The following is a 23867-nucleotide window of genomic DNA, read 5'->3' on the forward strand; positions in this document are numbered from 1 at the left end:
AAAATGATAATTTGAATTGCAAGCTCAGTGCTCTAAAGCCTTGTTTACACTGCAGGCATTAATGCTCAAGTTTTGTTTTCCAAATCCGTTTTGCAATCGGTTTTGTGTGTGTTAAGACCGTTATTTGCTGACATGTCTACACTAGTTGTCATAGTAAAGACCGATGTGGGTGCAATGGTGAATGCTGATTGTGATAGAACAAAGAGCGCGACAACCAGTCATTTAGCAAGGTAAGGTGACAATGCCTGCATGGACGTTTCCCAGTTGCTATGGACATTCCGCAGTTGCTTTGAATGTTTAAGAACAAATTTAAAGCCTTAAAGGATAAGATGATCCAACTTTCAAAAACAAGTCCTTTTTGGCTAGCAACAGCAGTCAACTAACTAAACTCAGCAAAAAAATAAACGTCCTCCCACTATCAACTGTGTTTATTTTCAGCTAACTGTATATTTGTTGTAAATATTGTTAGTTCCACAGACATGTGACTAACAGAAATTGAATAATGTGTCCCTGAATGAAGGGGAGGGATTAAAAGTTAGTCAGTATCTGGTGTGGCCACCAGCTGTATTAAGTAATGCAGTGCATCTCATGGACTGCACCAGATTTGCCAGTTCTTGCTGTGAGATGTTACCCCACTCTTCCACCAAGGCGCCTGCAAGTTCCCGGACATTTGGGGGGGAATTGCCCTAGCCCTCACCCTCCGATCCAACAGGTCCCAGATGTGCTCAATGGGATTGAGATCCGGGCTCTTCACTGGCTATGGCAGAACACTGACATTCCTGTCTTGCAGGAAATCACACACAGAATGAGCGGTATGACTGGTGGCGTTGTCATGCTGGAGAGTCATGTCAGGATGAGCCTGCAGGAAGGGTACCACATGTGGGAGGAGGATGTCTTCCCTTTAAAGCACAGCGTTGAGATTGCCTGCAATGACAGCTCAGTCAGATGATGCTGTGACACACCGCCCCAGACCATGACGGACCCTCCACCTCCAAATCGATCCCGCTCTAGAGTGCAGGCCTTGGTGTAACGCTCATTCCGTCGACGATAAACGTGAATCCGACCATCACCCCTGGTGAGACAAAACCGTGACTCGTCAGTGAAGAGCACTTTTTGCCAGTCCTGTCTGGTCCAGCGACGGTGGGTCTGTGCCCATAGGCAACGTTGTTGCCAGTGATGTCTGGTGCGGACCTGCCTTACAACAGGCCTACAATCCCTCAGTCCAGCCTATTGTGAACAATCTGAGCACTGATGGAGGGATTGTGGTTTCCTAGTGTAACCCGGGAAGTTGTCACCATTCTGTACCTGTCCCTCAGGTGTGATGCTCAGATGTACCGATCCTGTGCAGGTGTTACACGTGGCCTGCTACTGTGAGGACGATCAGCTGTCTGTCCTGTCTCCCAGTAGCGTTGTCTGTTTTTCAGAGTCGGTAGAAAGGCCTTTTTAGTGTCCTAAGTTTTCATAACTTTGACCTTAATTGCCTGTCTGTAAGCTGTTAGTCTCTTAACGACCGTTCCACGGGTGCATGTTCATTAATTGTTTATGGTTCATTGAACAAGCATGGAAAACAGTGTTTAAACCCTTTACAATGAAGATCTGTGAAGTTATTTGGATTTTTATGAATTGTCTTTGAAAGACAGGATCCTGAAAAAGGGACTTTTTGTTGAGTCTAGCTAGGTAGCTTTTTAGCACATTCACCAATTTGTAAACAAGTAAGCTAGTTAGCTACCACATCCCTCCTGAAAAAATATTATAGTCAGTGTAGTATAACTGCAGTATTCTGCAAATACTGTCCAAAATAACTTTACTCTAGTAATTTTGCAGTATAACTGCAGTTTGAGTTATTCTGTAAAATGGTATAGCTCTGTCGAAGATGCTTGTACCTTTTCTGATATTTTCAGTGGTATTGTTATCACACCATAAAGAAAATATTTAAAAACGGGTTCAGCCCCTGGTTCGACCGTGATCTTACCTCAAGAATTGCATTTGGCAAAATGCTCGGCACACGCATATTCAGGCAGAATGGCTCTCATTCAAGCAAATGAGAAATAAGTGTACTCGGGCTATCCGGAAAGCCAAAGTTAGTTACTTTAAGGAACAGTTCTCTCTCTCTCTCTCTCTGACCCAGATGGTTTTTTTGGTGTAAAGTTTCAGGAACTCTTGTAGCATCTCAGACTCAGTGAATGCCTGTGGGGTGAAACTTTGTAGTGGGGAAGGGGGAAAAAAAAGGGAAGAGCATCGGGAAGTCACATTAGAAGGGGTGGGAGATGAGGAAACGTTGGACAGGCAAGGAGGCATGGCTGAGTCAAAGAGGAATCCTGACTTAATGAAGTAGTGATTAAAGGAGCTCAAACTGTTAAATGAAACTTGTGTTTTCTATCCAAATCTACTAATAATATGCATATCTTAGCTTCTGAGCCTGAGTAGCAGGCAGTTTACTCTGGGCACCTTATTCATCCAAGCTACTCAATCCTGCCCCCAGCCATAAGAAGTTAACATGCATACTGTAGTGGACTTCCATCAGTCCTGGAATAAATAATCCTACTCAAACACATCAGAGAACACAGTGTTCAATTAAGTGGAATAGACCTTCTAAAGTAAACAATCCCAGGGCCCCTATCCAGTAATCTCATCAGTTTAACCTGTTACATTAATTGAGCAATGTTTGCACTGTAGTCTACCCTAGAAATATTACTCTATATTTTTAATACCAACCTCTGGATATTCACTTTCTGCTTCAGACTTAAACGTCTATTTTAAGATTAACCTGTAATACACCAAATGTATAATATACAAATCAGCCAATTCTTAAAATAAAAACATTTGTGGGCACAATACTACAGCCTCGTACTACCCACATCCTCAATTCATTGCTGTTTGTAACCTTGTTTTTTAATGGAATAATTCATATGCATGTTGTTTTCAATTATGATCACAGCCACAAGCTCTATCGCAATTGCCAATCAGATATTAAAATTCATTCCATTTAAGTAACCGTCTCTTCCAATTCGGCTACAGTGGTTCCTCTTTGCGAACTTACACCGCGGGACTTAGAGGTACCCAGCGTCACGGCTTCATTGCTCCAGACCACAGCAAAGGGGAGTTATGCATAACGAGTGCTCTTTTGGTCCCAGGGTTTTTATGACCAATCATATCGAGTGGTTCCAATTACAAATTTGACACGACCCACCCGTCCCTGTTGACTTTCTTCAGTAAAGATGGCTGACAGAACATTACGGTGGAAGCAAATGTAAGTAATTATAAACATAACGAGTCAAGGTAAAAATGTACGATTGAGAAGAATATGCTAGCTAACGTAGAGAAACAATTGTGCATATTTTGTCAAGTTCTTTTTTCAGTCATATCCAATACCAGGTGCATCACACTCCATTCTTTGAATGATGCCGTGTCTGCATTACAATTAGACATTTTAGTGTTCACCACTCCTGCTTCTAGGACAATGATTACACATTGTAACTATGCAATAATCTAGAAACATGATTTAAGCAAAGGATGATTTGTAATTCATGTATACAGAAGGACAGTACACTACACTTCCTATGCATATCTAACTCCCTTCCTCTTCATTAATCTGAGGACGTTCTCCCAGCCATGTAGACGATTGAAAACAGGGCAGCAAAGTTTGTCACCAGAGCAGTTTAGAGCATATTACTATTTGCCTGTGAATAACCAGACCTTCATACAAACTTGCTATGCTGAATTCTTGACGCACAACCGAAGGTGCTGCCATATCCTGCCAGCAGGACCACAAGCGAGCCACTCAGGCGGAGAATGACGTTTGGAAGAGGGCGAGGAACGAGATGGGAGTAACAATCCAGGCTATTTGCTCTGAGACGGCACAATAACGTAATGAAACAAGCAGGGAGCAGGTTTCGAACCCTCAACATTCTAGCCCGAAGTCCAGCACACAATCGACTGTGCCTAAATGTATGAATTGGGGTTAACCGATTAAGGCTAAAACCACTTTATCAAATGGAACCTTTAACATGTGGAAAAGGGAAAAACTATTAGCTTTTCACAAGCGTAGCAGGATGGGCTATTAGCTGAGAAATGGACTTTAACCTTTAATAAAGTAGTGTCTTATAGCCGAGATATGTGAACCCCCCCCCCTCCAGCACCTTTCCACATCTACCTACACAGTTAATGTTCTGAAAAAAAGCAGGGGATATACACTGCTCCAAAAAATAAAGGGAACACTTAAGCAACACAATGTAACGCCAAGTCAATCACACTTCCGTGAAATCAAACTGTCCACTTAGGAAGCAACACTGATTGACAATACATTTCACATGCTGTTGTGCAAATGGAATAGACAACAGGTGGAAATTATAGGCAATTAGCAAGACACCCCCAATAAAGGAGTGGTTCTGCAGGTGGTGACCACAGACACCTTCTCAGTTCCTATGCTTCCTGGCTGATGTTTTGGTCACTTTTGAATGCTGGCGGTGCTTTCACTCGTGGTAGCATGAGACAGAGTCTACAACCCACACAAGTGGCTCAGGTAGTGAAACTCATCCAGGATGGCACATCAATGCGAGCTGTGGCAAGAAGGTTTGCTGTGTCTGTCAGCGTAGTTTCCAGAGCATGGAGGCGCTACCAGGAGACAGACCAGTACATCAGGCGACGTGGAGGAGGCCGTAGGAGGCCAACAACCCAGCAGCAGGACCGCTACCTCCGCCTTTGTGCAAGGAGGAGCAGGAGGAGCACTGCCAGAGCCCTGCAAAATGACCTCCAGCAGGCCACAAATGTGCATGTGTCTGCTCAAACGGTCAGAAACAGACTCCATGAGTGCGGTATGAGGGCCCGACGTCCACAGGTGGGGATTGTGCTTACAGCCTAACACCGTGCAGGACGTTTGGCTTTGCCAGAGAACACCAAGATTGGCAAATTCGCCACTGGCACCCTGTGCTCTTCACAGATGAAAGCAGGTTCACACTGAGCACATGTGACAGAGTCTGGAGACGCCGTGGAGAACGTTCTGCTGCCTGCAACATCCTCCAGCATGGCCTGTTTGGCGATGGGTCAGTCATGGTGTGGGGTGGCATTTCCGCACAGCCCTCCATGTGCTCGCCAGAGGTAGCCTGACTGCCATTAGGTACCGAGATGAGATCCTCAGACCCCTTGAGAGACCATATGCTGGTGCGGTTGGCCCTGGGTTCCTCCTAATGCAAGACAATGCTAGACCTCATGTGGCTGGAGTGTGTCAGCAGTTCCTGCAAGAGGAAGGCATTGATGCTATGGACTGGCCCGCCCGTTCCCCAGACCTGAATCCAATTGAGCACATCATGTCTCGCTCCATCCACCAACATCACGTAGCACCACAGACTGTCCAGGAGTTGGTGGATGCTTTAGTCCAGGTCTGGGAGGAGATCCCTCAGGAGACCATCCGCCACCTCATCAGGAGCATGCCCAGGCGTTGTAGGGAGGTCACACACACACTACTGAGCCTCATTTAACTTGTTTTAAGGACATTACTTCAAAGTTGGATCAGCCTGTAGTGTGGTTTTCCACTTGAATTTTGAGTGTCACTCCAAATCCAGACCTCCATGGGTTGATACATTTGATTTCCATTGATCATTTGTGTGATTTTGTCAGCAAATTTAACTATATAAAGAGAAAAGTATTTAATAAGAATATTTCATTCAGATCTAGGATGTGTTATTTAGTCTTCCCTTTATTTTTTTGAGCAGTGTACATAGATATTGAGTGATACACGTCAGATGACAAGCCTACTACATGCGCCTTGGTGTTAAACGCAAATCAGATACAATTAAGGTAGTCCAACGGTTAGGATTGTTTTATATAGAACACTTTATTTGACATGTTAGAGACATTACACCCAAAGAATGTATCCAGAAGAAACATATAAATGACACTCCTCAAAGAGGTCTTTGACATGTCGTTGTCCTGTTGAGAGAGAGAGAGAGAGAGAGAGAGAGAGAGAGAGAGGCTATTAGTTCAGTTATGGTCTGCCAGGGTCTGAAAAGCATAAAACAAGACCTACCTCTTTTCGGGTTGTCCTGATTCACACATTGTCCACTACAGGGGCCGCCAGAGGGACTACTGGCATCACAGATGACCACATCACAATGGACAAAGACCTAGGAATCAAAGATTTGAATGTGTCAGATTTTGTAAAAAAAAGGGAGGATTGCCACTCAAATTAACCAATAAAGATTGTTACCTGGCCACTCGGCTCACCCGCATCCTCGGCGAAGGAAAACATATAGACCTCAAAGCGTTTGACGTGAGGGGGGAAGTGGACCCTGGCGTCAGCTACCACCGGGTGGAAGACCACAAGATATGGATCACCGGGGTTCTCACAGCTGCCAGTGTAGAGAGGGACTAAGTTAGTGACAAGAAAACGCTGCAAACCCCAACCGCCTTGTAGCGGTGTCATGAATGTCCTGTGAGGATCAGATCAATTTACAGCAGAAGTGGGTTCTTTCTCCCCCTCCAGTATGAACTAAAGGAATGTCTTTGTTAACAGGCTATTCCCACATCTTTAAAAAACATATTTCATATACAATGTAAAGGCTCAAGACTTCCTACCTGTAGAGTGAGCACCTTTCTAGTAAAAATCACAAAATAAAAACCAATATGACATTCATTTTCTATAGCTAATCTCTGACCAGTCTTATGTTAGAAATATTGTTACAGTATTCACTTTTGAACGTGTTAGAGAAACTCCTAGAAAATGTGCATAGTAAGTAGCCATGCCACGAGGAACATCAGAGCGGGTCAGACTGACGGAACCGTACCCGGCAGCCAGAGTGCATACAAGGATTGGTAACAGAAATTAACATTAGACCAGGAAACCGTGAGGCGCAAGCTACACTTTTGAAACTTTCCTAAAATCACAAGTACCTAAAAAAGCAAACTTAAGTGGGACCATTCTGCTACTATATCCAAACCATCCTACTCTCATCACCCACTAAGGAATCAGCGACAGGGTCGATAAGTCCATCTTCCAGAACGAGTGAAAGGAAAATCCATCCTGTAGTTCTGTTCAAGACTAGCCATTGGAGCCACGGCCAGAGAGAAGACCCAACCACCTACCTTTCCACGGCGCCATCCCACATAAATGCTTTTACTCCAAGCCGACGCTGGTTCGTGTGTTCAAAAATGTATCAACGATAAGTGTCCCTTATGGAACCGTGTGGGGGGGGGGGGGGGGGGGGGTTAAGAGACATCTTGTAACAAGCCATCATATTGTGTCAGTCCGCTTAGGGACCTGTGTTTAGTTAGCTAGTAATTCAATTTGTATAGTACTGAATCATAAGGTTGGGGTTTTGCAGCTGCAAGAAGGATACGATGTCATGGATAATATGTTGACTTTATCAATGTAATAGACTTCTGCCGTCGAGTTTAAGTTGGGAACCGGTATCTTTAAAACCGCTTCCTCGGCACCCCAATTCCTAACATGATTCATTTAGAGTCGGCTAACAATTAAACAGTCCTCAGATAATTCAAGGCCACGTCACGACAGTGGTTTGTTGGTTTTCATTTCTGATCTTTTGGCCCATCATACCTGGATGAATCTGATTTAGTACATTTATTTATTTTAAAGAACAGAAATTGGGCTGCCTATTGGAAGAAAAAATGCATTTATTTTCTGTCAACAATATTACTTTTGGTCTACTGCAATGGCTTGTTAAATGACAGATGTCAAACATGTATATTCAATTACATTGACATGAGGTGAGATGTCCCTCTAAATGGTTCTTAAAATTCTAAATGATCCAGAATGGTCAGACTACCTGAATATTGATCGTGGTTTAACCAAAGTTGCCGAATAGACAGTCGGTATCATCATCAACAAGGCAAAAATAAGCACTTCATTTTAATTAAGAATTTCATGCAATGCGCCAGAGCAATACTTCCGCTGTCAAAAATTGGTCACACAATAAATTCTACACCCATGGTATCGGATTCACACCTGGAGGACTTCTGTGAAGGGCGCAGCTCTACTATACAAAGTTTAGGCCTACTTTTTAAATTTGCATCTTAATCATTTACTGATTAACTGCCAGATATTAGCAAAAAGGGATTTGTAAAATCTGAAGAGGTTACATTAAGAGACAAACGCCCACACCAGTACAAAGCCACTTGAGCCGACAGACGATGGTCAGGATTTTGCACAACGATATAGTTGCAGCTGAAGTGACAAATCTGAACTGCCCATTTCATGCACAGCCATGTGAATGTGGTGTCTTCTCCTATGATACACAAAACATTCAGCCTGTTTTTTTAAACTGCTGTGACATTTCTGATTAATAAACAGCTGCAAAGTTAGTCCCGTGTCCACATGGCCAAATTTAGGTTCTTGCGACCACTTCATTAAAAAGGTAAAATTGCGTGGTTTGATAGCATTTTGCAAACCCGATCCCCCAAATGAATGGTTTTGACCAATAAAGTTGCTTCACTACACTGCTTGGTGTAACATGTATCCAGATACTAAAAAGGCACCCGCAAACTAAAGTGTCATTTGCAGCGTGCATAATCAGAGGTCATTGTAGCCCATTACAATGTAGGAAAAATAAGTCATCTTTTACCCAATTTAAATTATTGAGATAAAAATTAGGCCAGCGGTGTCCATCTGTGGCAAAGTGCTCACCCAAATCAAAAATGTAGTAAAAATGTTTTAAATATGAACATTAGCTAGCAAGCTGCTACACTTGACCGTGGTATTTGTTCATGTTTAGCAACTCCCAATTAGCGCATTCCTCTAGGACAGGAAATTCCATTGAAAGCGGCGTCCTGCCAACTGATCCTATTCCGTTTCAAACATCCATGCTGCACAGGCGTGTGAACCATCCTTTATGTTTAGTGCAATAACTGTTTTCAACACAAGAGGTCACTTGTGCCTGAAGTCAACCCAAAACCAACAAGTATTCAGTCAGTGTTAAGAGCAGTTGTATGAAACCAATCGGAAAGGCAAGCTAAGCTTGCCAGCCGCTCTTGACTTCCATTCGACTGACCATCAGTTCGGCTGAACACTGAACTGTAGCAAACCAAAAGGATAACATTGAGTAAAAAGGTGTAGGTAACGCCAACATCCTTTCCACACGCGAGTTCCAAATATCTTCAGTCGCCCCAGCAGTGGGAGTTGATTTTATGCGCGTGAAGTCACAATGCACTCCCTGCTCCAAAATGTGCACAGTTAACCCGCGCTGACCTCAAACCAAGGCACACTACCTGCTAATTTTCTATAGGCCGTTTCAACTTCTAATTTTCTAAGTTTCACAAAAGTAGCCCATTTCACTGTTGCAGACCATTTCTATTTGAGAATTTAATGAGCCGGACAAACTTTCCTTCAAAAGAAACTCCAAGCACTTCCCCAGATCAGGTATACAGGCCTTGCACATTTATTGCCTCCCTTACAAATAACTGTGGACATGCGTGCATTCCTTTCAAAGTGCCTTATTTTCTGCGTAACGTGTTGTTGTTTCTACTGTAGCGTACCGTAAGTATAATGTACTTTCTATTCATGCTTTCTGATTCTTGCCTAGATTGTAATAACACTTTTGAAGGTGGGACTGTATATGAGCTAATGCTAGCGCCATACAATGCAGTCGGTAATCACGTAAGCGTCTGTCAGACTCGACTGACTTATGGTGATCTCAACTGGAGTACCCCCATTGTCTTGAATGCACTGAAGTCGTTAGTTGATTTGAACACGGCATCAGAGTGGTAACTATGGTACCTCAGGGTTGCCAGATCAGACCCCCCTTTCCAGGGGTATTTAGCTTAGAAAAACTGTTGATAAATCCCCCATCTTAGTAATATTTCCTGCATCATCCTCTCCACAATACCTTCCCCCCCCCAAGGACTTAGCTCAACCCATTTTTTTTTGGGGGGGGGGTTATATCTTGCAACTCTGTTTAGCTTTCGAGCTACGGTTGTATTTGGGGAGGTGACAACAATTGGCTTTTTGATTGGTTAACTGTAAACTACTTGTCATGTGTACGCCGTAACAAGTACAAAGATTTGTCACATGCTGAAGTGGCCAAACTAAGTTAAGATCTCGGGCAACGGGCGCAGTGAACGGCATGCCATATTTTCTAAACTAGATTTACATGGCTCCCTTGTACCGCATCACATTGAAAAACAAGTCAACCTGTAATTTAGACTAGATGATAACGTTAACATTTAAGGTGGAATAAAGTTGTGAAGACCTTTATTTCTCATCAGTACAAAACATTGTTTAGATGCTTTTCAGACAATGCGGTTTAGAGTCGTTTGTTGCAGCATGCGTTCCGTTCCAATGGTACGCTGCAGGGACCACAAAAATGTGATCGTACGCACCAGAATTGGGTGGCGATCTGGTGACAGACCGCACACGGCTTTTTAAGCATTGTGACCACTCAGGACCTATGGATGGGGGCATAGCCACGGTAGCCAAAGTAAATGGCCTGCCAAGCATGATAGGTTGCTAATTACTCAGGAACCACACCTGTGGAATAACACTTGTTTAGGCCCAAAAACAACATGTTACCCATTAATGATGAGATTCCACCGGGGTCGGGAGTCGCGGTCCTCGTTGAGGGTGGCCCAGCAGTGGTCAAGTACCAGCGCTACCTTGGGGTCAGAGGACATGGTCAGCTCCACCTCAAAGTGCAGAGGCTGTCTCAGGTACCTCACCACTGGATAGTCCTCCTCCTGGTGGAACGTGTTATACGAGGCGTCTGAAACACAGAACAAGACAACCGGGGATCGTGTTCAGTGGGCACCATCTGAACTTGTTCATTAAGAAACGCTCGTTTATCATATCCTGTTGTGCCCCGATGAACACAAGTCATTTATAGCCAACACTACCACCCCAAATCAGCTAATCAGTTACTCCATAGCCACACCTGTAGATCTCAGAACGCAAGGCTTACATTTTTTGGGAAGCGTTTTGTAAAAGGAGACCTTCCAAGATTCTTTTAGAGGCTAGGGGTCAAGTTGAAATTCTGAATTTGTGCACGCTTACCCTGAGCGAGTCTCATTCTGACCATTAGTCGACCCGTCCCAGTCTCGACAAAACTCTCGTGGTCACGCGGCCTGGTCAGGAAGGCCAATGTGCGAGTGGTGTTGGCCACGTAGTAGCAGGAAACCTTTAACCTAAAAAGAGGGATGTAGGCAACTTCAAGCAGTGGAGTGGACACACTGGTAGTAGAGGCACATTCTCCCTGTATACAAAGAATTGAGCAATTGGCGAAGGAAAAAAAAAAACACCCTATAAAAGCCAATGCCACAATTGTGATGCGTAATACACTTACTGATATTCCTCCTCTGAAGACGCCGTGGCATTCAGCTTCACCTCAAGTTCATCTGGCAAGGAGATTTCGTTCTCATACAGCATGACATTGTTGATAAACTGTAGTAGAGGGGAATTGCTTATTACAGCCTGCAGAAGCAAACAGTCCGTATCACCTCAGGGTAATCGTCATTTTACCTTCCTGGTGGTGCCACAGGAGTTCACAGTGAAGTGGAAGTAGGCGAAGCGATCGTCGCTGTAGGTGGGACCACAGGCGGGGTCGCTCAGGGTCAGCTGACCGGGGTTCAGACCGGGAGCAGACTCCACCTTCACCGCCAGCGCAGTCATCGTTCCGTTAGAGAAACACTCTTGGAGGTGGGGGAGCAAAAGACAGGTAGCCATCAGACCTGGGTTCTGTATTTGTGACACTTCATTGAGCTTGAACCAATGGCATAGCACCAAAAGTGCAAACTATGCCCATCTGTGGCACTACTATTAGACTCACAGTATTTGCAAGGAACCCAGGTTTGGTAACCATGTCAAACGACTATTTATCGGAAGCAATTGTTTGAGAACCAACCAGTCAACGTTTTGAGGAAGCTGCAAGCCAGGGAAAAGTATTTGATGGTCATGTTGTTGTAAGGATTCAACAGAGCCACATCCAGTCTGCTCCTGACAGAGGACGAGTGAACCGACTGGGAACCAATGGGAGAGTTCATTAGTCCAATATCGTATGCATGTATACAGGGTAAGGAAAGCGAGGCTAGCTGCAGCAATTTAGGTTAACATGTTTTGGGAGAGCGTCGTACCTCAAACACTGCGTCCGGCGAAGAAAAGGGCAACGTGATGGTGAAGTCTGCGTCGCCCTCTGTTAAATACTGTTGAGCAAGCTCATGGTTAAGCAGCCGCTTGCCAACCAAGACCACGAAAAAGGGATCTTGGTTCCTGTAGTCCACAGTGATGTGGAAGTTCTCCTGATCACAGTTGCCAGTGACTGAGGGTGGCACTACAAGGACAAACAGGGTTGTGTTCATTAAGCACAAAAAACAGGAAGGTACTACTTGAACTTGTCCAAGAAGAAGCCCTTGTTCTGCAACGGTGGGCCTGAATAAACACAATCCTGGCAAATCAGGAACAGGACAACGGGGTCCAAATACTCTAAAGCTTAACATTTTCTTTGTAGAGAGACCGCATAGGAAAAACCTACAGTATGGCTAGTTGGGCTTCCACTGACAATTTCCTTTCAGGGCAATCATTAACGAGAGGAAACCATTCAACAGTAGTTTGGCGTAGTCCAGAGACATACCAATGTCCAGCAGTACAGCGTCCACAACGGCAGAGTGAGAGAAAGGAGCGTACTCTGGAAAGACGACCAGGCCGTAGATCAGCTGAAGAGTGAAGGTTGTGACACCTTGTTCCGCCCTTCTCTGTAGTGAAGTTAAAAGCATTGGTCAATTGATACAACAATAATGCTAACAGAACCTTACTCAACATCAAGTGACAAGTACATATGGGGACTATTAAAACAAACTATATACTTAAAGTAATGTTGCCCTCATTCCTCTAAATCAAGCACTATTGGCAACTGCCAAAATAATGGAAACACTTGAGTAAATGAGGGATACAAAGTACATTTGTGCCATTATTTCTATTTTGTTGGTGGCCCACTTATTAGGGCATGTACAAATCACTGCGTGTGGCTTTGCATTTAACAGAAGCACACCTCCTTGACGACCACCGGGTCTGAGAAGGGCACCTCCATCCTGAAGGTCTTCAAGGTGTTGTCCGGGGATCTCTGCTCCTGAACATTGAAGCCTCTGGCGTTGCACTCTGCAACAGTTAGCACCATGGTGGGAAAGGTGATGTTCAGCAGCTCCACATCAAGGTTGAAGGTCCCCAACTCAAGCACAAACACTGCCTGCTCAGGAACTGTGTCTAAGGGCGTGTCTGTTCATTGGCAAACAAAGGAAAACATTTTGAAATGCGGTACAATGGAAGTTGAAAATTGACATTTGTTATTGGATAAGTCTGGGTATTGCCTCCCCGTTTCAGTACATTTTCTTCTGTTTCGTGCCTAATGAACAACCCAGGCATCCCAAATTACCATAGGCACTGTTTAACTAAACCAGACTCACAGTTGCGAACTTGTGGAGGCCTGGTCATCGGAGGTGTTGTGATAGGGAAGAGGACTTTGTAGCTGGTGTCCTCGTGTGCGACCTCCTCGATCCACAGCAACTCAAGCATGGGCTCAATGGTGTAAGTGACAAAGTACTGGTCATCCTGAATATGGCTCTGTAAGGGAGACGAGTGATGCAGTCAGGCTGTAATACACAATTGGAGTGCAAAAACAGGTCAATGTTCCTTATAAGCCAGAACGTTAAATACAATCATTCTACCGCTTGTCTTTTAGCCGCTTGTAATTTAAGACAAAATATCCAAAGGAAAGTATTGTTTACTAGACTTTAGAGAGCTGGTAGGTATACGCTTGTCAACTTGCATTTCCGGCGGTGTGCATTTTCAAAGCAACTGACACGCAAAGTAAACACTTGCACAATATGTACACAGCAGCCGAGTGTTGCTTGCATTCAGTTGACAGTGGCAAAGCTACCGGCTCCCTAAAATGTCCGGTAAACAATACTTTAGTGTGGATATTTGGTCTCAAATGTCAAGCGGCTAAAGGACAAACTGCAAAGACAAGCGGTAGAGTATGTTTAAGTGGCATTTTATGCAGCATTCACACAATTTGCAATCCATTGTATATTAGCCTGATTAAGCAGACAATTGCTCAATAAGAAACATTTTACACAAAACAACGTTTCTAGGAGTTTACCCATGAGAGATGGCAAAGGGTTACTGCAAAGCACTGAAGGCTCTACAAATAAGATTTAGAAATTAAACAGGAACATTTTACTCATCCAACGCTGACCTTGAAATAGCCGCCAACAGCCCCCACCGGAATTTCAACAATAATATGAGCCTCCGTGACTAAAACCGAGTAGTTTCTGGCAGCCATTTCCTCAGTGTCCAGCCTCTTAGCGTCAATTCCCATGTACACCTCCAACATAGTGAAGGCATCAGAGGAGAAAAGTGGGTCTATGTGCTTGGGCATGTACCAGGTGATCACTTCTGGAGTAAAGACCACTGCCTCTGCAGTGACACAAGAAGCCAAGTGCACATCATAACAGAACATTTTGCAACTGAAAACAAATGTGCCATTATTTGGAAACAGTTCACCCCAAAACATTTTCCCAACTGAACACTACATAACACAAATGAAAGTCTTGTCTGGAGCCAATTAAGAACTGGGTTTAAAGGATCTTAAATGATTTCACACTCAACCTGGTGTTGGACAAACAGCCGTGGCATCTACTCGAGTAACCATCCACTTCTGCTCAAAGAAGGTTGAGGTTGAGAGCACCCGCATCGGAACCCCAGCTACCTGTTCAGGGGGCAACCACACCAGGGCCGTGTTCAGTAGGGCAAACCGTATTAACAATATGTTGCAGAGTTCAGGTAGGGCCACGCTTTCCAAATGTTTGCTCTACTGAACATGACCCAGTTCATGGAGGAAGTCAGCTTACATTCTGGAGGTATGTTTCCTCTGCATTATGGGGGCTTCTTAACACCAGCCGTGTGGGAGTGTTGACTATCGCATAGCCCTTTCTTTGGACCTCATCCACATTCATGACCTTCTTGCTAGGACTAAAGACGACTGCTGTCATTTTGTATCCTGAAGCAACAGCCTGTCTCAGGAAATGGAAACATGAATTAAACAAAATTGTCAACAAACGCACATTTTGTTTAGCGCCATCCTGTCATGTTGTAGTGAAATTACAGAAACTGAAATATGGCTACCTCAGCTCCTCTCCGGAAGTTGGCGCTCCTTGCTTTCGGGCCCCCAGTGGGCTGTTCGGGGACGGTTTGGATGTCTGGAAGAGTCCTTCTGACAGACACCTAGAGAAGATAGGCCATTATTCCCTATGCATTTTCTCCCTCCCAGACAATAGGAAATCAAGGGCCAGTTCTCAATCTGTCCACTCGCCTCCTTAAATGCATTGAGAATAGGCCAAGATTCCTCACCTCTAAAGTTGTCCTAGGTGCATTTTGAAGAGGCGAGTGGAATTGAGAGAGAGAGTCAAGACCTCTCTACGTTGTGTCGCAGGAGAAATGAAACACTGGACAGTTGTAGCTCTAGACAGATCATTTATACAGGCAGTACGACAAGCTCGACTGTAAACATGTCCATTAGGGCATGCTCTGCTCACTTGCCTCCATGTAGTTGCGGTCGCACAGAATCTCTCGGGAGGTCCAGGGGGTGTAGCTACAGGTTTTGCCCACTCTATACACAGGGTCTTCAGTCATGTGGTTTCCTGGCAGCCTGAACTGCATGACCAAGCTGAACATCTTATCATCCTAAAATGAAGGGGGAAGGGAAAAAAAGCCTTTCATTATATAGCAAAAAAACAAATAATTCAGGTGACATTCATGCAAGTTATATAGACTGTGGCAAAATTGGCTATATGAATGCAGCTGCCACTGTATTGAAGCCACACTACAGAAAGTTGGCTGGCCCTCTGAAAGCCCTCCATAAACTTCTGCTGTACCTTCCGTCATCGTTAACTTAGAGGTAAGAGATACCAGACCCAGGGGTGGCCACAGAGTTCAGTAAAACTGCTTCAATGTTTCTGGCACCGTACTACTAATAGTAGTACTAATACTACCTCTACGGCAACTCGGGCTTATTGAGGACCTTTTTACTGAAGAATGTGTTTGTTTTCAATGATTTCATTTTTCCATCTAGTGATGCAAATATTGACTTGTGTATACAGGGCTCATCTGTAAAAAAAGAGCCTGGTCTCAGCATGACTCCAGGTCAAAGGTTAAATAAAATGACGTTGCTACATTATGGGTTGCAAATGCAGTGACACTGAAAGGCAAACTGTCCATTTGAAGTTCAAGCAAACACTACAGTTCTTAGGGTTACCATGTTTTGGGAAAAGCAGTTTTGAAGAGAAGCAAAAAACATGGCATTCCCCATGGGGTCAAATTTAAAGCTGAATCCACACTGAGTAGCAAGGCCAGGCGTCAGGTTTATGATGTGTGTGTCATCTGGAAGGGATGGAGATGGTGTGAACACAATAGTTGACGAGCAATATCAAGCCATGAATTATGAAAGGAGAGAAAGAGAATCATAAGAGGCAAACTCACTGAAGACGGTAGCAACCTCTTCAAAAAGAGGAGCGACACTCAAACGAATAACGTTACCAAGGCATTCAGCATGGAGGTCATCTGGAATGGGAAAGGTTAGTTAAAAATATATTGTCAAACGCTTAGTGCTTGAATTTGCAGGGTGCAAAATGCATACTTATAGAAGGTGTCTGTTGTGCTTGTATGCCCACAGCTGCCATCAATAGGCAAAACAACCTGTAAGGCATTTGACAAAATATTATGATTGATTAAGAAGAACACAACTCAAATGTTTGCGTCGCATAAGACTGTTCTAGGCCTGCTACTACTTACCCTGAGCTAAGGAAAATAACCATTGTAGAACAGAATTGTTTCGATAAAATGCACAGCTACAGAACCTAATATTTGACCCAAGGTGTGCAGCCTACAGCCCAGGGGTATGCAACTTTTACCCTCTGACAAAGGCTTCCCACACTCAGTCACCTGAACCCCAAAGGGCTGCACATGTTCTTTTTATTCCCCTAGCCCTACAAAGCTGATTCAAATAATCAATCAGCTTTGTTAATCTGAATCAGCTGTGTAGTGTTAGGACAAAAACCTAAATGTACACCAAGTTTGGGAAACGTTGCCCTGCCCTGCAAGGGCCGCGGCTTTTGTGGAGCGATGGTTAACTGTTGTCTGTGTTCAACTGGTTCGGGACAGAAGTAAAACTGTTACACGGGCACCATTTCATTTGTCATCGATCGCTAGGCCAGGCTTTTTATTTTTCATTACGCAGACATAAGCACAGTTGACACCATCGAGGTGCGGATGTTTACTTTCTACACTAGTTTATTTCCTCCAGTTTCGTCCGACGAGCAGATTGTAGTGGTAAAATAAAACTGGATAGATTTTTAATGGATTCCTAAGCATCACTCCAGTCAAAACGATCTCTGCGAACGTTCGATTCCATTCATTTGCTATGGGCTCGCGCTAGTGTTCCAGCTTAGTCAACGTTCTTATTTAGCCGTTTTTCAGCCTTGGGTGAATAAGAATGACGAGAATAATCAAGTCTATAGTTAATCTACTGGCAAGTCTGATGTACAACTACTAACATACCGGTACATAGTGCTGTGTAATGATATGCTATGTGGTTCGTAAGGACATCGTAGCTAACAAATTGTCAGCCAACGTAACGTGTAAGGTAGCATATTTAAACAGTCATTACATTGGTCTTTAGGGCAAATCTGGTCTGTGATAGGGGGGAGGGGATCACACCTAGTGTTAGGGTTGCGTCAATTCGAATCTGGTATCAGAACAAGTTATAACACTGAGTCACTGATTGTACTCTATGTACTTTTATTAGCTAAGCAATAAATGGCAGAACAGGGAACTGTCAGGATGTACATAAACAGCTGTTCTTATACTGTGATAGGCCAACAGACGGGTTGGAACTATGTCTATCACAGTAGAGGCTGAGCGTGGTTTAGACTTGCTCAGCCTATCGCAGGCGCTCAGGCTGGTCCCCGCCTCTTGGCGCTTCTTGGAGTTCTCCCTCCGTCGATGTATAGATTCTTACTGTTCTGGTATCACCCCCTAGTTATAACAGTTGCTCAGTTCCTGCTATTGTGTTGTTCTGTATTTTTCCATCTCAGTTAAACATCGTGATGACCACCCCTCCCCATACCTGATTAACCACAACTTTGTAAGATACATCAAGTAACACCATGTGCTCAATATTGTCACAGACAAACACAAGGACAAAGCATCTGCCGGGCCGTTATCTACAGTTTTGCAACATGCAGCAGTCTCAGCATGTTGCTCAGTTCTTGACACACACACACAGACAACTGCTGTTCAAACAATTCAATCTTACGTGATATAGTAGTAGGTTATAGAGCATAGACGTAAATCCTCACACTAGCTCGGCTATTAGACTATTCAACCTTTACTAAAGAATAGTCTATTGTTCAGCTATTAGCCCAACTTGCAACAAATTGCTGTTCCCCTCTCATTCCTTTCCCTCTTCCACGCGTCATCATTCTGCTCCCGAGTGGCTCGCTTGTGGGCGTGCTGGCAGGATAGGGCAGCGTCTTCAGTTGTGAGTTAAGAATTCTGCATACAGTAGCACGTTTGTATGAAGGTGTGGTTTTTCACAGTCAAATTGTATTTTTGTCAAAATCAAAAATAATTGTTCTGAAAGCCACTTTTTTCCCCGACACAAAAGGAAGTCATAGCGGACACCTACGAAGATGGCATCTCAGGTAAGCAGCACTGGGCTGTATTGACTTATCCTAAAAAATGACACGTGCTGCTTTAGATTGAACGGTCATATCTCAGTTATTGCTTTCTTCACATTCAGAGAGCGAGCTGACCAAGGGGGTCGAAAATGTAGATATTGCCAGATGTTCACTGTGTGAGGACCAGGCCGTGGAAGCTTTATTGCTGGCAAAGAGTGTCCATAACCAGAAGTAATTAAACTGTTCTTTTCCTCCGTGGAATCTGTCTCGCTTGCATGAATTAAAAAACCCTTAAGATGTCAGCTGCTAATTTTCAGATTTACACCACAAACATTTCCACTGGACTATCTGTTGCTGCCAAGTCATGGGTTAGCCCTGCAATAACCAAGTGGTGAGAAACACAGCCCTCTATTTAAAATGTTTCAGGGACACTTTGAAAGAAGATACTGTATGTGACGCAGACACCTATTGGCATTATCTATCTATATTATCAGCTTAAAGTACTTGTGTGTGTGGTGTCCGCCATCCCTCTCCCCCTAAATCCTCTAGGTTATATCAGCTGTTTTGTTGAACCCCTCCCGCATCTGAAATGGCTGACAGAGGGCACGGACTGATCATAGAGATGATGTCACTTGGTTGAGTCAACAGGAAGTATTATTAGAGATGCTTTACATTGAAATCCCAGAGTTAATGATCCAAGGTCAGTTTTGCATTTCACCTCCTGATTTAAGATGACTGACCGTGTTAGAATAAAAAGGCTTAATCATGCTCTTGTCTGCATGTATGTTTTGATGTGAGAGGAATCCAGTCCCGACAGCGCAATTGCGATGAACTGAGACAATATTAGGGTAGCACTGTCATTCATTAATCATATGCTCTCTCTCCCCCCACCTCATCTAATGCACACCATATGTGCATTGAAGTAGAGATTTGCCTTCCTTTTAACTAGGCATGTCAGATAAGAATGACAGCCTAGGAACTGCCTTGTTCAGGGGCAGAAGGACAGATGTTTACCTTTTCTGCTCAGGGATTCGATCTTGCAACCTTCTGGTTACTAGTCCAACGCTCTACCCACCTGCCCGCCCAAGATTGAACTCTTATTACAATTAAATGCACTTTCAATAAAGCGTTTCACATTCTCCACTGGTTGAAACACTATCCTGTGTCCTCAGATGAGTTAGATATGCATAGTTTTTTTTTCCTGTATATGAATTAAATCAATCATGTTTAGTCTATTGTATAGTTAATGTGTAATCATTGATATCACAGGAGCAGTAAACGCTCTTGTAGTGTAATACATGCAGACACCGCATCATTTGATATGACTGAAAAAGAATGTCAGTCATACCTGAAGCGCACATGATCGGTGAATATAGTCAATGTACAAGCTACAATATGGGAATCTCACGTGGTAATAACTAAAATACGTGTGTGTAGGTCTTGCATCCGTCGCACAATAAAGGTATTCTACTCTAGGCTTCATTAATGCCATTCAGACTTGAGGTTCATGGATTGGTATGAATATTACTTCAGAACTTTACGTTTAAGGTCCATACCCAGATAGGCAACAGTTATTTTTAATCCGACACTAAGTAAATAGCTAGCCATGTTACTTCAGCTGCAAGGCAAGCTTACACAATTGTGCAGTCAATGCTTTAGCCAGCTAGATTCTTTCCATCCACTGTTTCACAAGACAACAGCCTGGTTTGTTGGTTCTCAGGAGTCCCTGAAAGACAAATTCATTTTCATAATTTAACTGACAAAGACGCACAAACGTCTCTACATTAACACATTCCTCAAATTGTACATTTGCTTGACTCGTTAAGACAACTTCCATCTATTTTGTCAGCAAAGCAACTTTTAAAGGAGTGCGTTTCTTCAGTCTCTGCTGTTCCTTACGGTGTGTGTTTAAAGCTTATCCTGATGCAGAATAGATTGCAACGTATTCATGGCTCTGTACCTTCCGTAGTTCGGACTTGGAGATTGTGAAGAGATGTCTTGTGGGGAATGCAAGGCATGGGTGTCCGAGCTGTGTGCTAGTAGTTTCAAAAAGACAGCTCGGTACAGTCAGCTTGTCAACGCTTCTTACAAACAAGTAGTGATGAAGTCAAGCTCTTCCCCTTTGAGCCAGGAGCGATTGACATGCATATCATTAAAGAAGAAATGTCCATGTTTGGATGGAAACCAAGCTAGTGAGAGGTATCAAGGAAAGTTGTAATTTCAGTTGAAAATTACCAACACTGCAGCCAACCACAGCCCTGCTGGCCTCACTTTGGCAAAACACCATCTGCTATAACATTGAGTCAGTTCATCCTACTGGACATTGGAAAGCTTTTGTTTTGACACCCATTGTTTGTCCTAGACGGGAAATTGGTGTGCAACACTTACCTCCCTCCGGTGGATGGTTCAGAGTTCCATGCTTACAAAAGGGTTGATTGATACACGTCAGATGACAAGCATACTACATGCGCCTTGGTATTAAATGCAAATCAGATACAATTAAGGTAGTCCAACGGTTAGGATTGTTTTATATAGAACACTTTATTTGACATGTTAGAGACATTACACCCAAAGAATGTATCCAGAAGAAACATATAAATGACGCTCCTCAAAGAGGTCTTTGACATGTCGTTGTCCTGTTGAGAGAGAGAGAGAGAGAGAGAGAGAGAAGCTATTAGTTCAGTTATGGTCTGCCAGGGTCTGAAAAGCATAAAACAAGACCAACCTCTTTTCGGGTTGTCCTGATTCACACATTGTCCACTACAGGGGCCGCCAGAGGGACTACTGGCATCACAGATGACCACATCACAATTGACAAAGACCTAGGAATCAAAGATTTGATGGTGCCAGATTTATTTATTTTTTTAAAAAGGGATGATTGCCACTCACACAAAATTAACCAATAAAGATTGTTACCTGGCCACTCGGCTCACCCGCATCCTCGGCGAAGGAAAACATATAGACCTCAAAGCGTTTGACGTGAGGGGGGAAGTGGACCCTGGCGTCAGCAACCACCGGGTGGAAGACCACACGGTATGGATCACCGGGGTTCTCACAGCTGCCAGTGTAGAGAGAGGGACTAAGTTAGGAACAAGAAAACGCTGCAAACCCCAACCGCCTTGTAGCGGTGTCATGAATGTCCTGTGAGGATCAGATCAATTTACTGCAGAAGTGGGTTCTTTCTCCCCCTCCAGTATGAACTAAAGGAATGTCTTTGTTAGCAGGCTTTTCCCACCAAAAATCGCCATATCTTTAAAAAACATATTTCATGTACAATGTAAAGGCTCGAGACTTCCTACCTGTAGAGTGAGCACCTTTCTAGTAAAAATCACAAAATAAAAACCAATATGACATTCATTTTCTATAGCTAATCTCTGACCAGTCTTATGTTAGAAATATTGTTTCAGTATTCACTTTTGAACGTGTTAGAGAAACTCCCCTAGAAAATGTGCATAGTAAGTAGCCATGCCACGAGGGACATCAGAGAGCGGGTCAGACTGACGGAACCGTCCCCGGCGGCCAGAGTGCATAAAAGGATTGGTAACAGAAATTAACATTAGACCAGAAAACCGTGAGGCGCAAGCTACACGTTTGGAACTTTCCTAAACTCACAAGTACCACAAGTAAGCAAACTTAAGTGGGACCGTTCTGCTACTCTATCCAAACCATCCTACTCTCATCACCCACAGAGGAATCAGCGACAGGGTTGATTAGCCCATCTTCCAGAACGAGTGAAAGGATAATCCATCCTGTAGTTCTGTTCAAGACTCGTCATTGGAGCCACGAGCAACCAACGACATTGTGACATCGTTTAGCCAGTCAGAGAGAAGACCCAACCACCTACCTTTCCACGGCTTCATCCCACATACTGTAAATACATTCATGCTTTTACTCCAAGCTGACGCTGGTTCGTGTGTTCAAAAATGTATCAACGATAAGTGTCCCTTATGGAACGGGGGGGGGGGGCATGTTGTAACAAGCCATCATATTGTGTCAGTCCGCTAGGGACCTGTGTTTAGTTAGCTAGTAATTCAATTAGTATAGTACTGAATCATAAGGCTGGGGTTTTTGCAGCTGCAAGGAGGATACGATGTCATGGTTAATAAGTTGACTTTATCAATGTAATAGATTTCTACCGTCTAGAGTTTAAGTCGGGAGACGGTAACTCTTTAAAACCGCTTCCTCGGCACCCCAAATCCTAACATGATTCATTTAGAGTCAGCTAACAATTAAACAGATAATTCAAGGCCACGTCACGACAGTGGTTTGTTGGTTTTCATTTCTGATCTTTTGGCCCATCAGACCTGGATGAATCTGATTTAGTACATTTTTATTTATTTTAAAGAACAGAAATTGGGCTGCCTATTTGAAGAAAAAAATGCATTTATTTTCTGTCAACAATATTACTTTTGGTCTACTGCAATGGCTTGTTAAGTGACGGATGCCAAACATGTATATTCAATTACATTGACATGAGGTGAGATGTCCCTCTAAAATGGTTCTTAAAATTCTAAATGATCCAGAATGGTCAGACTACCTGAATATTGATCAACTGACCGTGGTTTAACCAAAGTTGCCGAATAGACAGTCGGTATCATCATCATAGCAAAAATAAGCACTTCATTTTAATTAAGAATTTCATGAAATGCGCCAGAGCAATTCTTCCGCTGTCGGAATCGATTGGACATGACTTCAACAGGGTCACCAGTAGGGCTCAGCCAATGAAGTTGGTAGTCCCACCCAGAGGACTACATTCAAATTGTGAAAGTGCATGCAAATGCAGCATTTTGGCCATTAGAGGCCTATATCATTCTCTCTGTCTGGGCTACAATTTTAGACGGTTGAGTAATTATGCTTTTCAACTGTGAAAGGCTGTTGTGCTGCTAATGAGGGAGTTCTATTAACCTGAGCCGAGGTGCACCGGTCCATTGCCCCAGACATGAATGGATAAAAGCAGTGAGGGAGGAGCACCCTTCTAAAATTGAACAGTAGCCTTACATTTAGATTTTTGTCCTAACACTACACAGCTGATTCAGATTAACAAAGCTGATTGATTATTTGAATCAGCTTTGTAGGGCTAGGGGAATAAAAAGAACATGTGCAGCCCTTTGGGGTTCAGGTGACTGAGTGTGGGAAGCCTTTGTCAGAGGGTAAAAGTTGCATACCCCTGGGCTGTAGGCTGCACACCTTGGGTCAAA

At 43.6% G+C, this 23867-nt stretch overlaps 1 pseudogene; it reads right to left on the reverse strand.

Annotated features, from left to right (window-relative positions):
- Positions 1–4857: 4857 nt before the first annotated feature.
- LOC139408006 (uncharacterized) lies at positions 4858–22536 on the reverse strand (annotated as a pseudogene).
- Between the last annotated feature and the right edge of the window lie 1331 nt (positions 22537–23867).

This window comes from Oncorhynchus clarkii, chromosome 4, assembly GCF_045791955.1.
Source record: "Oncorhynchus clarkii lewisi isolate Uvic-CL-2024 chromosome 4, UVic_Ocla_1.0, whole genome shotgun sequence".
NCBI lineage: Eukaryota > Metazoa > Chordata > Actinopteri > Salmoniformes > Salmonidae > Oncorhynchus > Oncorhynchus clarkii.